The sequence below is a fragment of the Equus asinus genome, chromosome 11, assembly GCF_041296235.1.
Source record: "Equus asinus isolate D_3611 breed Donkey chromosome 11, EquAss-T2T_v2, whole genome shotgun sequence".
NCBI classification, from domain to species: domain Eukaryota; kingdom Metazoa; phylum Chordata; class Mammalia; order Perissodactyla; family Equidae; genus Equus; species Equus asinus.
In genome coordinates, this window is record NC_091800.1 from 26,138,790 (window position 1) to 26,155,726 (window position 16,937).

The 16,937-nt window shown below is 38.3% G+C and overlaps 1 pseudogene; it reads left to right on the top strand.

Moving 5' to 3' along the window:
* The first annotated feature begins 2,239 nt into the window (after window positions 1-2,239).
* LOC123289103 (U2 spliceosomal RNA) lies at window positions 2,240-2,355 on the top strand (annotated as a pseudogene).
* The last annotated feature ends 14,582 nt before the right edge of the window (window positions 2,356-16,937 follow it).

Below are 16,937 nucleotides of genomic sequence, written 5' to 3' on the forward strand. Positions count from 1 at the left end.
GACCCCAAGAAGAAGACAGTCTACTGCAGAGGTAAGATTGGATGAGCTATGGGAAAGGGAGAGGGGAGAAAAGATGTTATGCAGCCTGTGCGGGAAGAGAAGTTCATAGCGGGGTTCCCTGAGCCAGCTGGTGTTGTATGTGTGTGGCGGACGGAGGAATAGGGAAGGCCACAGGAGGACAGTGAGTAACCCGGAGTCAGGGATGCTGAAAGGAAGGCTGTGGAAGGGTGCTACTTGACAATTTTTGTTTTAAGATGACTGTAAAATGAAGCTGTTCTAGACCACTACTGCCCACACATATAGTTTTCTCTTTTGAACTCCTTTTCCCACTCACTTTGGTGCTGTCTTTTTTTGTCTTATGTCATTTAAATATTTAGTAGAAGTATGCCTTTTCTCATACTTTTTTGGACGCCTTATAGGACTAACTTGGAACTATACACACAATAGGGGTTCAATAAGTACCTGGTGAGTGAATGAATGACTAGATAAATGTAAGATGAAAAGATTGAGTTACAAAAGAAAAAAACGTTAGTGGTCTGAAAGTCCTAGATCTATGGTTTCAGGAATCTTTAAGATGTAGGATTTAACGTGATGTTTTTTGATAGGAAGCAATGGATAGATATATTTTTATGTTGACTGAATCCAAAGGATATTTTTGAGATGGCAGTTTTAATCCAAAGTTGCTAATGATATAAACATCTTGTCATAAGAGATAACAGACTTCATGTAATTTTGGCAATTGTCACAGCTCCGTGAGAGCAGTGAGAGACCTGCTGGAAGGTTACTTGCATTATGTAAACTCTGAACCATAAATGACTTCTCTTTGTTCAGGGAGTTCCAGCCACCCCCTCCCCCCGTTGAACACAACGTTCTGCTTTATGACAGAGAACAAAGATGCGGACTGCAGAGCACTTCTGCGTCTAGAGGCCTAAATGGCTGTAAAATGACTCCATTTCCAGATGAAATGAGGAGGCTCCTATTTCTCTTGGACAAAGTCTTGATACATTCCTCTCTTCCCCTTAATCCCACTGACCAAAGTACTCAGGTAAAACATTTCTAGGAACAGTTTGAAATGGGGATAATAACCACTTCCTCTTACCACACTCCACTTTTCCAGGAAAGATAATTTCTTCTTAAATTGATGCTTATTAAGGAACACTCCACAGTTACTTCTTCCTCCAAATAAAATATCTAACTAAAAATATTAAAATCATTTTGCATGTATTCATAGAGTAACAATTGTGGGTTAAAACCTTTAGCATATGATTACTTCAAACAGATATAAATGTGAGTAAACGTAACAGTGAACCATGTAATGATCTCTTCCTAAAAGGTTAAAGCATTGATTTCCTAGCTTCTCCCTCTTGTTCTCACCACAACCCTTGAGTTGGTCTGCAGTGACATTATTCATTTGAAATGGGACAAGCTATTTTAAAAAGGCATATTTAAGTCACATTCAATAAATGAAGTCTATGTTGAAAATGTATTAATCATTTATAATAGTAAGAGCTTAATTGCCCAGAAACATCATTAACCTGAAATACATTAGTTACATTCTGTAGTTGGGAAAGATGGGCAAGTTACAGAAAAAATTGGTGATGATAGTGACTTACTACTAAAAGCAAATTCCAGAGAAAAAGTTTTCTTCAATAAATGGTGTGCCCTCTTTTACCCATGAACAAATATATGGTTAAATTCCCAATGTTTTATCCTATTGAGCATGTCTGAAATAATTTTGGCCAATAAAAGTCTCAAAATGATCCAATGGAATTTTTTTTTAAATGAAATAGCTTTCTCGTGAACTCACAATAAAGTTCAAGTTACTAAATTGACTCGTGTTTTGTTTGGAATTAGGACATATGAGTTAATTACCTTTTGGAGGACATATTTTAAAGATAATTTTAGTTTCAAAGACGTATGTGAAGCCTTTTTTTCCTGAAGATAAGTAAGTAGTAGGGACATTCAAGTAAAATAAACAGGAAAACAAGTAGAATAAAACAAAACAAAATAAAAATATCATTAGCATTACTGGAGGATAATTTTGTCACAGTGTGTGGGGGCGAGGAGAGAGTGAAGGCCATGCATTCAAATAATTGAAATTCAAATATTAAAATGCAGGCTGTTTATGAGGATTAATAACTGGAATTGTGTTCATGTCGCATTATCCTTTACTAGTTCTTGTTTCTCAAACCAATGCAAAATAAAGTCAACAAAACGTTTACAGATTTATGTTGTTCTTATCGCTTCTCGGCCTTTTGGCTAAGATCAAGTGTAGATTTATGTTATTCTTGACAGATTTCTTCATGAGGTAAATATAACAATAATTAATAAATGTCTAATTGTACCTGAATCCTTGTGCTCCAAGAACAAGAATGAAATAATGAACTGGAAACCCAGATCTGCAGTTTGCGAAGGGAAGTTGGTCTAAGTTTTTGACAGAATGTCCAACAAACTGATAAATTTGAATTTTTGAGGTAATAGAGGATTTCCTTTTGAAGAATGGAGAGACCACATTTGCCTTCTTATACGTGAGATTGTACCCGTGAAGGTGATTGAGGTCAACAGGTAGGGATGTGCTATAGTCCATGAACCAGAGCAGGCTTTGAATGGCTCTGTGACAGAAGTTTTCAGCTATGCGTGTCATTTAATTTTAAAATTTTAATTAAGTGAGCAGTTAAAATGGCTCTATTCTAAAGTTGAACTCATAATTTGCCCCAAATTTTCAATTCTTGCCTATCGGATTGCTCAGAGTTTGTGTTATTTTAATGAAGTAAATGAAGTTACTTCCTTTCACTATGATGTATAAAATGCCTTCTACTACTTATTAGTCATTAGCTGGGACTACTTTTCTTCCTGTGTGGCTCTCTATCTTTTCTGTGTTTAATCTAATTGTTCTGGCCAACTGCTGTGATCTGTTGGGTTGTGAAGATGGGTAGAATAATTTCTTAATTGGGGTCTGAACTGAAAACAGCTTTACCATTAGGCAGAAACAAGGGTGCCACAGCAGCTTCTGGGTCAGATTGTTAAACACAGTTGTGGTTACCCAGGGACGTTTATGCTTAAACTGTTCCAGGGCCAATGTCACTCACAAGGTTAGTATGTTAAGAACCTTTCTTTTTGAAGCTATATCCCAGATAACAATATCTCCAAATCCATGTCATTAATTGTTTCTAATGGTCAGACCCAGGACCTCCCACACTGACTTATTACAGATCTTTGCAGATGATAATGAGATTTAAACTTTACTCATTTATTAATAAATGAATATTATGAGCACGGTCCACGTGCTGTATCCTGTATAAGAAGCTGAGAAGCCAAAGATGGAAAGACATGTCTTCAGTTGTGTTTTTCGGTTCCCATTTTGCATGCCACTTTTCTATTCTGTGTTCCCAATAGGCTTTATAAAATGAAGAAATAGGTCTGCAATCCTTGCGCTTGTGGATAAGGAGTGAAGCCTCTCTCTCAAGGTAAGCAAAAGGAAACTTCGAAACAAGTGCTACTGAACTTATAAACTTACAAATTACTGATGGTATTGGAGAGCTCTTCATTTCAAGATGACAATTGTATGGTATTCCAAGACAATCAATAAAGGATTCAGTTGTATTTCCTGTACTCTGTTTACTCACACAGAAAATCACATACACAAAAAAATCCCAAGTTATCGTCTTCTCCCAAACCTGCTTTTTTCCCCATAATCCTAACTTAGATAATGACACCACTGTCATGTAGTACTCCAGTCGCTGCCTCCAGTGTTCATCCCCGAGTCATGCTGGGTCTACTACCCAAAGATCTTTTGAATCTGTTTACTGCTTGCCACCCTAACTGCCATTGCAGAGATTCAGGTCTTCATCATCTCTGTCCTGAACTGCTGCACAGACTCAGGATTTCCTAATTGGCCCCATTTACCTCCAATGCCTTCCTCTTCAGTTCGTTCTCTGCACAGATTTGTCTTTTTAAAACACAAGTATGATCATGTCCCCTCCCTGTTGTAGAGCCTTCATTGGCTCCTCATTGATGATGTAGCCCTTCATTCTGTCTTCTGTCTTCATTTCCCACCTCTACTCCACACACCCAGGTCACATAATATGCTCTCTGTACTTCTCTGCCCTTCCATGTACAGTTCTATCTGCATGGAATGCCTTTCACCCCATTACCTTGTTTTGTTTTAAGATACTGTTCCGATATAACAGCCTCTAATTTTTTTGCTGTTTTCTCAAGGCAGAGCAGGTTGCACTTTTCTCTGTGCTTTCAGGGTACTTTGTATGTATTTCCTTGTCTTTGCTGATGAAGATTAGCCCTGAGCTAACATGTGTCTCAATCTTCCTCCACTTTATATGTGGGTCACCTCCACAGCATGGCTGACAAGTGCTGTAGGTCGGTGCCCAGGATCCGAACCTAGGCTGCTGAAGTGGAGTGCACCTAACTCAACCACTACACCATGGGACCGGCCCCACTTTGTATGTATTTCTAATGTAACTAATCATTTTATCTTCTAATTATTTGATTACATTTATTTTTCCTCTTTTACATGCTAAGCTACTGGATCATGGAGGTTATCTTATTTATCATTATATCTCCAGGCTTAGCACATTGACTGATCCAGAGTTGCTTTTCAATAATGTTTGATGAATGAAGAAACCAGAGTTGATATGTTCCTGCAATTTATTTACTAGGTTTGTATGGGATATGGCACCATCAGCAATGTGCTGATTGTGTGTGATATTGATAGTAATAATATAATCAGAATTTTCTTACTATTTTGTACTCCACAGAGGAAAGCCATGGATATACATATAATTTACTTGAATTTTGGAGATGAAGTAGCATAATTCCCCGAAATACTGGATGAGAAAATTGTACATGGCTCGGGAGAACAATGTATTCTTTGACATTAACCATGAATGCTTTCAAAACAAAAATATAAATTCTCCTTGCTTCTGAGCTGTTTTCCCTGGTCTCTTTCCTATAAGAGATCACATTTTTCTTCCTGCACACATAATATTTTTAGAGCACTCTGCTGTCATGAAGTATTCTGAAACCCCTAGTTAACCTATTTAGATCTCAGTGTTCTTATCTGTATAATGAGGCAAATGGTACTAAGCTGTTCTCCCAGGGATGTTTGATTAAATACATTTCTTGACATTGCACAGACCCTGCATACGCCAGCAAGGATTTTCAAAATAAAATGTTCTATATGCACAGAAAATTGTTTCATTTGGCATTGTTTTAAAAGCAAGCACATTTCCAAGAGGAACGTTTGCACCATCAGCAAACGTTTCAAAACGCATCTAAGGTAGAAACTGTTATGACTGCAGTGAATGTTTTATTTGGGGTTGATAAGATAGGCAAGTATTTCAAAACATCTCCACCCATAATTTTTAATGGGAAAAGCAAGGCTTGGTGGAATGTGAGATAATTTTATCTTTGTTCAGTATACTGGCTGTTATAGGGAATTTTCTAATATTTTTTACTCCAAGACAGCACTATGTTGTGCTGTATCTTCTTACAGTGCCTTCTTTGCCACTTCAAGTAGGAAGAGAGCCCAGAATTCCTGATGTAATGCCCTGCCCTGGCAATTTTCCGCTATTTCATGTGGCAACAAGGGCTGCCTTGATCTTCCACATAGGCGGAGCTAGCCTGGCTTAGGTGGACAGGGTCTCTTTTTCCACAACTCTAACTTTTCTGTCCATCCGACCTCTCCACTTTTTGTGACAATCGCGTTTCTCTCCTAGTGGTAGGTGGACCCAGCCAGGCAGAGAGGAGAAGCCAGTCAAAAAAGGGATAAATGAATGGAAACCAAGACAGAAATATAAACAAAACATATTCTGGCATGCTTCTGAGACGCTGAAAAGCAGTAGGATGAATTTAGATTTTCCAAAAAAATTGTAAGATTATACTACAGCTCACATTCTTTTATCTTCTATCCCAAACCTGTATTCAGTTGTTAACAGGTGAATAAATGAACAGTTCCTTCAGTAGAGTTGGTGTAAAAAAAATGGCTGTCTAGCCAGTAGAAATGGCATAGGCAAAGATTCTGACTCTAAGAACTGGACAGAGTCAAGTTCTGGTCAAGTCTCTTTCCTCTTCTCCATAGCTTGATGTGCAATCATCTGGAAACATTTGTTTAACGTAAAAAAAAAACCCTTTTTATCGAGGCATAATACACATAAAGAAAAATGCATATAAGTCTAAATGATGAATTTTCACAGACTGAGCACACTCATTAACCAGCATCATTTGGAGAGTTTTTTGTGTTAAAGGCATAGCTTTCGGTACCCTTTTCCAGACCCACTAAATCAGAATCCCAAATCTTGAGGCCCAGGAGTCTGTATTTTAAATAAATTCCTCAGGAGATTCTTTTGTAGCCGGCTGGGCACTGGGTTGCATTTGTGAATTGCAGTCTGGATCCCAGGATGCTTGTGTTGGGCAGAGAGAAAGACATTAAGGTGAGTCATGGAGTCCTGGAGGAAGGTAGAGTGAGGAATCCTGCTTTGGGAAGAGTTCTAAGAGTTGTTTGAGGAAGGAAGTATGGCAGAAAACTTCCATTTGCCTCCCAGTATTAATTTGCCTTTTATTGTATAGTAAAGAACCCTAGTTTTCAGTGAAGAACATAGTAAACTGGAACAAAGATTAAATCTTGGCCTCCTTTATTGCTAGATGTGGTCAAGTAACTAAATGTTAGCCAATGGGATACAAGTGGAAGTGTCATATGTGACTTCCGGAAATTTTTTAAACAGTTGAGGTGCACTCTTCCTGATGATTTCCTTCTCACTAGTGGCTGGGATATGGAAGTGTTGGCTGGAGATCAGGCAGCCATTTTGATCTAAGGGGGACAAAGGCCACACATTAGGGGTGATAGAGCAGAAAGCCAAAATGAACTTAGATTCCTTAGAACTTTATGGATTTCACACCAAATCATAGTACCCATTCAGAACTTTTAATAGAAACAAATATTCTGTTTTGGTTACTATTAATAATATGGATTTTCTAATACTACAGCTGAACCTAATCCTGCTACAGAGGGTTTTCCTGTTCTATATATGTATTTCTGAAGGATCCCCAACAAGAGGTGGTGATCTTTCAAGAACATGGTGTTCTATTACTTGCCAGGAAACGACTGAGAGCAAGTTTGGGTTTTGATAATCAACTCTTAAGATACACTTGCTTGATTGTACAGTAGGAGCTTGCTTTCTAGGAACTGTTTATGTGGTTGGTCTCTTTTCACGTGGACCAGGTCTTATTTGGTATTTGGAGCACATTACTGGGATTCTTCAGAGAGTGGCTTGTTCTCTGCAAGTGAGTGTTAGCCTTATCATATCATACTTTCAGGAGAATTCTATGGCTTAGGCAAGTTTCCAGCAGCAGCTAAGGGTACTGGGTCCAATTTCTAAAGAGATGAAGCTGGCGCAGGCTAGGTATGTCTTCAGGTCTTAAGCCAAGATAAGCAGGAGTGGGCTGTCACTACAGCTCCAGTGTCAGTGGGAGATATGAGACATGAACCAGTTATGGGGATGGGGCTGAGGCAGAGGTAGGGAAGAACAGCAGGACTGAGGGCATCAGAATGCCCAGGACTAACTGACTCAGGTCTGCAGCAAGGCCAGCCCCAAGGCCGTACTAGCTAGTGTCTGGGGTTCTGAATGCATGTATACTCTCTACCTTGGTCAGAAACTGAACATAGCTGAGGCTACTGGTGAAAGATGGGCCTGCCTTAGGCTGAAATGGATAAGAGAATGGTCACTGTCTGACTTTTTGCAAGTTACTTAACTCTTCTTAGCTTTAGCTCCCTCATCTGTAAAACTGGGACTAATAATACCTAGATCATAGGTATTCCGTCATCGATTAAAAGCAAAAATTTTATTTGCAAGGAATTTGCAAATTGTGATGAGTTATACAAATGTAAATCATTACTGCTATCTGGGGAGAAGGATGGCAGCAATTTGTGCAGAGCAAATCACCATGGCATTTAAGAGCAGATGAATATAATTCATTTGTTTAAAATGAAAGTGGGTAGATTTATAGAGTTGGGATATAATTACTAGATTTGTAATCTGGTCAGGAAACTTAAGTCAGAGAGGTACTGTATTCTTATTTGAGAAAAATACAAGGTTTTTAAAGAGATCATGTGACAGATTTGTTTCCCTTTTAATCGTTTCACGGACAATATGGTTTATCTTAGGGAAGCCACGATTCACAAAAATACAGTTTATAATCCACCAGAATCAAGAACGGCCACACTGAGAGTTTTGAATGGTGTGTGTTGTTCCAGACAACCATTAAGGACCAAATACAAGAGTCAAGAGCGCTTGCTTCCCGTCACAAAAGCTGCATTGGGGCATACGGGTTTACAATTGTATTTGTTGCAATAAACCACATTTTATAGGCAACAGGTGTAGCTGCCTTATATCCTAAATTGTGTGAGACTGTGCTGTCAGGCTGGCTCTAAATGGATTTGGAAAGATTTATGGGACTGAGTGACAGCCAAGGTGATTCTTGAAATTGACTTTTTAAGGTGTCATTTTGGGGAATGACAGGTTATAGTTACTAAAAAAAATACTCATAATAATATGGAGTTTGTCTTTAAATGGCAGGAGGACTGTTTAGTGAAAAAAAGCTCATTTTTTAACTAGAGATTGCTAAACTTTGGACATTCGATGAATCCAGTCGGCTCTGAGCATGTGGCCTGACTTCCTCAGCAATTGAGAACCCCTTCCTCTCCCAGCCAAAGGCCACGGGTTCCTTTAAACAGGACTGTAATCTACTCACACTGCTTAAAACAGAATTTGCTCCTAATTAGTGTCTTTTCTAACTATTGCAATTAATTTTAAGACAAAGAAATCAGCTATGCTTCAAAGAAAGAGAGGGAGGAGGAAAAAAAAGAAGGAAAAATTTATTCCTTGCTCTTGTCAGATGAGCTGCTTCTCTTTCTCCAGCGGCTCCTTCATCAGTCATCCCACCCTGGGGGGCCCCTATGCTTGCTCCTCTCCTCCAGATAAATCTCTTAATCTCCGCCCTCCTCTCGTGTTTCAGACTGTCAGCTAGTCTCACAAAGGCTGTTAGCATTTGAACTTAGTATTTTATTATAATAGAAATATTACAGCTTTATAATAACAAACAAACTTTAGAGAAAAAAGCCCTGTAATTCTCCTTAACATAATTGTTTCCTCTGTGTTTACTTTGAGTATGTTGTTAATTCATTTGTTTATCTGACAAATATTTATTGAGAATCTCCAATAGCCCAAGCTCTATTTGAGACCCTGGAGATATAGGAGGGAACAAACAAGACTGCCCTCGAGGGCTTTTCATGTGAATGTGGGGAGAGAGAAAATAAATATTACATCAGATGGTGTTAAGTTCTAAGGAGACAAAACAGGGTAAGGGTTGGAAATCTGGGGTTGCATGCGGGAGCTATTATTTCGTTTCTGTCTTCTTCCAATTACACACATATTCTTATTCTGTACTCTGTAACACCACGTGTTCTTCCCCGTGAAAAATGCCAACTCCTCCCATTCCAAAAAAAACCCATAAATATACATTTAATGATATGATCTGGATGTTATTTTTTCATAGCATTTGTATGGCATTTAATGCAACTAACACTAATAAGAGGCTTGATGCTAACTCTTGAGTGGAGAAAATTGGAGGAAATAGACACAGAGAGATAAGACAGCATCAAATAAGAGAGGAAACTGGCAAGAGATAGGAGAAAAAAAATTCTAGTCATTAAAAGTTTGCACTCATCTATCAAACTCAGAATTTTTGGCAAGATCAGATTAGGGTAGAGAAATCCTGAGATAAAATTAGAAACAAATCAAGAAAGATTAAAAGCAGTTTGTTATTTTAGAGTTAACAGTCTTAGCCAACCTGTGTATCATTGATTGTTTATTTCTGTTTTGCATAAAGTTCCTGGGTTCCCTCTATCGCTCTCTTGTTCTAGAAAACAGTCAAAGATTTAGAAACGGGAAGTCCTGCCTACCTAGACATGTCAGGACAATTAGCGATGTGAGAGATACAGGAACACTTTAACTGAAAAGTCTAAACCAGAAGATACTAAGCTTTGATTTGAGCTCCACCTCAAGTCTACTCCAAGTTGAAAATGAGTGGTCCAATTCTTCCTGCCCCTTTTAAAAACAGGTATATTTGTATACGGCTAATTTTCACGAAAATAATGGTTAGTATCATTATAAGTAAAATTCAAGAGCCCTATTTACTTTGGGAGCCGGCAAGGACCAGCAGAATGAGCTCAGCATTTGCAATAGGCAGATTTGGATGTGAATTCTGGCTTTACCAGGTACTCATTGACCATAGGCAACTCAATTAATCTCGCTGGGCCTCCTCTCTTACTGAGCATAATGTTTTCAAGGTTTGTACATGTTATAGCATGTATCAGTATTTCATTCCTTTTAATGACTGAATAATATTCCATTGGATAAACATTAGGCTATCCATTCATCAGCTGATGGACATTTGAATTGTTTCCACTTTTTGGCTATCATGAATAATGCTGCTATGAACATTTGTGTATAAGCTTTTGTGTAGACGTGTTTTTTAGTAAATTTCTGTTGTTTTCAAGATTTTATTTTTCCTTTTTCTCCCCAAAACTCCCCAGTACACAGTTGTATATTTTAGTTGTGGGTCCTTCTAGTTGTGGCATGTGGGACATGCTGCCTCAGCATGGCCTGATGAGTGGTGCCATGTCCTCGCCCAGGATCCGAATGGGGGAAACCCTGGGCCGCCGAATCGGAGTGCGCGAACTTAACCACTCTGCCACAGGTCCGGCCCCTAGATGTATGTTTTTGATTCTCTTATGAAAGGAATTGCTGGGTCATACCATAACAACATGTTTAACACTTTAAGCAACTGCCAAACTATTTCCTTTATTCTAAGTAGCTAAAAAGTGGATGATTCGAGCAGAGAAAATACAAGATGAGCTCGGGGCAACTGTGCAAGAAAGCAAGGAAGTGCTAAAAATCTGAAAGATGGGGCCATATCAAAGGGACACAAGAGCCAACCTAAAAGAACTACTGAGGACCAAACTTGGAAAAATCTGAACAACAAAGGAAATAGCATAGTGTTGGATTAAAACCCAAATATAAAATAAATATACGTTAGTCCACACTGATATAAATAAATGATTGAATAAACAATAAGTGGGGAAGAAGAGACAAATCTTCCTTAAAGAAGAATTCCAAATAATATAAGTAGATATTCCCCCGCCAGAAGGTGGAGCTTATTTCCCTTGAGTGTGGATTGGACTTAGTGACTCGCTGCCAAAGAAAAGAGTATGGAAAGGAGAAAAATAGTAACTTTACAGAGAAACTTGACAACACTACTTTAACCAAATGATCAAGGTCAATATCACCAGCCATAAGTCATGTTGAGATCATGTGCCCGGCGATGTGATGTGATGAGAAGGGCACTTCTCTCATGAGGTATTTCTCCCCAAGATCCATAACCATAATTTAATCATGAAAAACATCATGTAAATGCAAATTGAGGGACACTCTACAAAATACCTGATCAATACTCTTCAAAACTCTCAAGGTTATAAAAGATAAGGAAACAACTGAGAAACTGTCACAGAACAGAGGAGAGTAATGAGACGTGGCAACTGAGTGCAACGTGGTGTCCTGCTTGGGATTCTGAAACAGAAAAATGACATTAGTGGGAAAACTGGTGCAATCCAAATAAAGTGTGGAGCATAGTTAATAGTAATGTACCAATGTTGATTTCTTAGTTTTGACAAAAGTACTACTGTAATATAAAACGTTAATGTTAGGGCAAACTGAGTGAGGGGTATATGGGAACTCTGTGCTATCTTTGTAACTTTTCTGTAAATGTAAAATCATTCCAAAACAAAAAGTTTACTTAAAAGATAAATTCATGACATGTAAACATAAATAATACATTTTAATTGAAATAGATATATTTGCCAAAATAAAAAAATTATTTAAGAAAAAAAATTTACTGGGTATAGGAATGGTTATCCAGGAAATTTAGATAAAAGAATTTGTTACTGAGAATGAATGTTGAGATTTATCTAAACTAGTGGTTTACATGGATTAAATTTACCATAAGAGAGTTGCTTATCGTTCTATCAAACTATCTAAAGTTACAAGGTTGATTGGCTAAAGCAACAGCAGCTACTGCGGCAACAATGATTTTTGTCATTTGATACCCAGCACTTAGCAATTAGGGCACAGTTCTGTTGTCTTCTTCTGTGGGTTAACTTCTCCCTTTTCTTAAGCATTTACTTATTATTACATTTACTTATCAGCGTTTACCAAATTAGTGAGTTCGTGTTACACCCAAGAAGATATTAATTTACTTTGGCCTCCTTTACCTGGGGTTGCTAAAATACACTTTACACACTCTGGCTGGTTGATCTCTTTCCTGGTTCAGGACTCGGCTCTCATGTAGACAGTGATGACTCCCAAATTTGTATCCTCACACTTCTCTCTTGAGTTTCAGTCTTGTATAGCTGACTCTTTTCTGGACATAAACTGGCTGTCCCGTTGGTACACAAATGAAAAGATCCTAGAGTCAAGCACATTCTCTTGCCACCTTTTATTCCTGTTAAAATTGTTCCTCCAATTATATTCCCATCCTCAAGCAATGATTGTCAATCTCTCAGGGCCAAAAAGAGACCCGAGAGTCTTCTGAGTGACTCTAAGTGGCATGCTGGTACGGACGTTGGTTGCTTAACTTCATCCTCACTTTTTAGTCATGGGCTGAACCTCCTGCCTGCTCATTGATTTTTGACCTTGATCCTACACATCCACAGGCTTTGGCTTTTGCTTTTTCCCAGTCTTCCACTGAGCGAGATGCAGTAACTTGAATTTGATTCTTCAATATAGAGGGATTGTTTAAACCAGGGGTCAACAAATATTTTCTGTAAGGAGCCAGATAGGCTTTACAGACCATACGGTCTGTCTAAAGACTCAATTCTGCTGTTGTAGCACAAAAACAACCATAGACAATATGTAAATAAATGAGTGAGGCTGTGTTTCAATAAAACTATAAAAACGGGCAGTGGGTCAGATTTGGCCTGTGAGCTATAGTTTGCTGATACCTCATTAAACCATAGCATTGCATGACATTGCCTATGACAGTAGTTTGAGAAGGCTGGGAGCTCTGGAAAGAATCCAGAGGAACATCAGTTTTGAAGCAGTTGACTTGGGAAAAGAACTAAGTGAAGGAGAATGAGGAAGAGCAGTCAGAGAGGTAGGGAGAAAATTAGGATATAGATGTGTCCTAGAAGTCAAAGTAGCAGTATATTTCCATCATAAAATGCTGCAGAGAGGTGAAGTAGGATGTGTTGAAATCTGGGTGAGCTTGGGCATAAGCCATTCTGAGACCATGCTGCTTTGTGACGAAAGTGCACAGAAAGTTGGAACCAGGGTAACATAGGCTGAAGTTCAATCCTGGGCCCCGGGTCATTCCAGGAAGACTCAGGGTAGAAGGAGTGAGAAGTGAACGTCTCAGGATATCTAAGACCCAGGGCTTGCTCAGGATGCACAAAACATCTCTTTGGGATGGCAAATTTTCTACGTTCTAGAGTGGTGAGATTGTGAAATATATGGCCTTACTTTCTAATCCAAAAATATGTATACATGTCCTGAAAAGCATGTGGACATTGACTTCTCATTAAGATATCACTTCTCAGTAAGATATCACTGTCTACTTTCTGGTGGGGAAACTGAAAATAGAAGGTTTCTGGAAAGTTTGACATCACGGATAAAACCTAAAACCGATGAACCAACCAACCAACCAACCAACCAACCAACCAACCAACCACCCCTAACTGTGTCCCTCAATTCCTTCCTCAGCCCCGCTTTTGCAGGGGCAAGGAGGGCAATCAGACAATTTGAGAATTTAGTTCCATGCAATATATTTAAAAAATCCTTTTCTGTTATCATGATCTAACAACATGACTGTACTTGGCATATTATAATTATATAGAGAGATTACAATAACATATATTCCTTGAATTTACTTTTAAATGTTTTTACTTTTTTGACTATGGAAATATACCATTCATCCTCAATGTGTAAAGACTGAAGTAGTCTTACATGATTAGTGGTTTTGAATCAAATCTTTCTTTACATAGATTTTAGAAATAATTTTTAAAATAAAGAGCTGATAGCATTCACTAGAAATCTTACCTTATATATTTTGTTAATCATTCATATGACCACATTTTTCAATTGAAAAAGTACTTAGGACGGAAGTCTTGTTTTTGTTCCTTCTTTTTTTTCCAAGCCCTTATGCTTCTGTGACATAGACTCGAAAGATTAACCACCTCAGAAACATTCTGGGGCATGAAGCCCAGTAAATGACCAAGAAAACCGCATGAGCCTGCTGCCTTTTTGTTCTAGGAATTCTGCTGAAGAGTTCTTGGAAAACATGACAAGTGGATTAACTTTACAGTCCAAGGTTTACTGGAGAGTTAAAAACAGAGACACTGAGAGAGGCCTGTGACTACTCATTTTGCCTTTTGATCAGTGGGAGTAAAACCTGGTACTGAGGACTTCACCTCATTAGTGGGGCTCTCTGACCACACCTCTCTCTTTTAATTCTTTCCTGAGTGAATTTGTAATTTGCCTTTGGTTTCTTCTTTTAAAACAACAATTGTGAAGGATCAAAGAGGAACTGGATAATGACAAGGAGGAAGTGGCAAGTTAGTGACATCTTTGTAGAAGGAATAGTGACTATGCACAATGTGATTACTCAGAAGTAGTCCTCTGAAAAGTGACTATAGAATAAATTCCAGTACAACAAACTCCACGACTGTCCTAGTATCTCACTAATTCTTTAATTTTTGTTCAGCCATTAACCTTTCATTGAACATCTACTGTATGTAAGATTTGGTAAAAAAAAGAAGTATAGAAGAATAGATAAGAAATTGAGATTTTAAAGTCAAATAGAAACGTGTCTGAATTCCCAGTTCTACCATTTACTAACTGTAGTGGGTTGAATTGTGGCTCTCAAAAGATGTGTCCACCGGAAACATCAGAATGTGACCTTATTTGGAATAAATCTTTGCAAATGTAATTAAGGTAAGGCTCTTGAGATGAGATCATGTTCGTTTAGGATGAGCCCTAAATCTAAAGATGAGTGTCCTTATAAGAGACAGAAAAGGAGAACACAGAGATATACAAGAAGGCCATGTGGAGATGGAGGCAGAGATTGAAGTTATGCAGCCCCACGCCAAAGGACATCAAGGGTTGCAGGCAGCCACAAGAAGCTGGCAGAGAGGCATGAAACGGATTCCCCGCAGAGCCTCCAGAGGGAATCAACTTGCCAACATCTTGATTCTGGGCCTTCTAGCCTCCAGAGCAGTAAAAGAAAAAATTTGTGTTGTTTTAAGCCACCAAGTTTGTGATCATTTATTGTGACAGCCCTAGAAAACTAGTACACTAGCTGTGTAACTTTGGGTTAACTAACCCTCTGTATGTTAGTTTCTGCCTCTGTAAAATGAAGAGAATAAGATTACCTACTCATAAAATTATTGTGTAGAGTCAATGAGATAATAGGTACACGTACAGTCTTTGGCAAGGAATCTGGCACGGAGTAAGAGCTCAATAAGTGTTGGCAATTATTCTTAAGGTATTTATGATTCAGATTGAATTTCTAACTTATCAATATTGTGATTACTTGCATAGTTACCTCCCCTGCCTTTTTTGTTTGGGAGATCTTTTTACCTTTAAAAGGGAAAGAAGAAAGACGGAGAAGGGCTATCATGCAGATGAATTGCTCCTCTGAATATTGCTGGTGGCAGCAGCCATATGGACTCCAGAACCTCTGTCCCTATGACAAGAGCATGGTATGCATTCCTCAAGGGGCTGTGGAAGACTGGATTGGAGCACTAAGCACTTGTAAATATTGTTTGCAGACTTCAATGCACTTTTATCAAACTGAGTCTTTAGGTCTCTTCAAGTTTATGGGGATCTCAACAGTCCTCCAGAGTGAAGATGTGCAGAAAAAAAACCAAAACCAAAACCTTCAACATATTTGGTCTTAAAATTGTGCTTGGGGAACTACTTCTTCCTTTACTTAGGTCTTTTTCTTTTTTTTTTAGCATCTTTAATAACATGTTAAAAGTTTCTCCATAAAGTTCTTATAGATGTGTTAGATTTATTTGTAAGTTTCTGATTCGTTGTTATTGAAGCTTGTATCCATTTTTAAATTATATTTTCTATTTTGCTAAGAATTTTCAAATGCCTTTACTGAATCTATTAAAATGATCCTACAAGTGTTCTTCTCCAACCAGTTAATGTGGTGAAATACATTTATAGATTTACCATTGTTAAACAACCTTCCTGCTCCTGGGATACACCTACTTTGGTCATTGATTAATTAAAAAATAATATTGAGGGGCCAGCTCCATGGCCTAGTGGTTCAGTGCAGTGCTCTCTGCTTTGGCGGCCCAGGTTCAGTTCCTGGGCACAGAACTTCACCACTCATTGGTGGCTGTGCTGTGGTGGTGACCCACATACAAAACAGAGGAGGATTGGCACAGATGTTAGCTCAGGGTGAATCTTCCTCAGGAAGAAAAGAAAAAGAAAAAATTGATTTCTATTTATGTTCCAGGTGGTGTTCAAGGTGTTAGGATAAAGCAATGGGGAACAAAATAACCAGAAATTACTACCTTCATGGAGCTTACAGACTAGTGTTTTACACACAGCTGGATTGAGTTTGCAAATTTTTTTTTTTAGTAATTTCTACTATGCTCTTGAATAAAATTGGCTTGCAATTCCACCTTTTTGTACTTCTCTTGTCTGTGTAGTTGACAATGATCATATATGCTGGATCATTGCACCCAACTGGAAGAGCAGCTCGCAAATCACCCTGGACTTGATTTAGAGCTTTTCTTGCTAGGGTCTGCACTCACAACTGATAGTCTTACATATATTTTGTAAATGAATTGAAGCAGCACA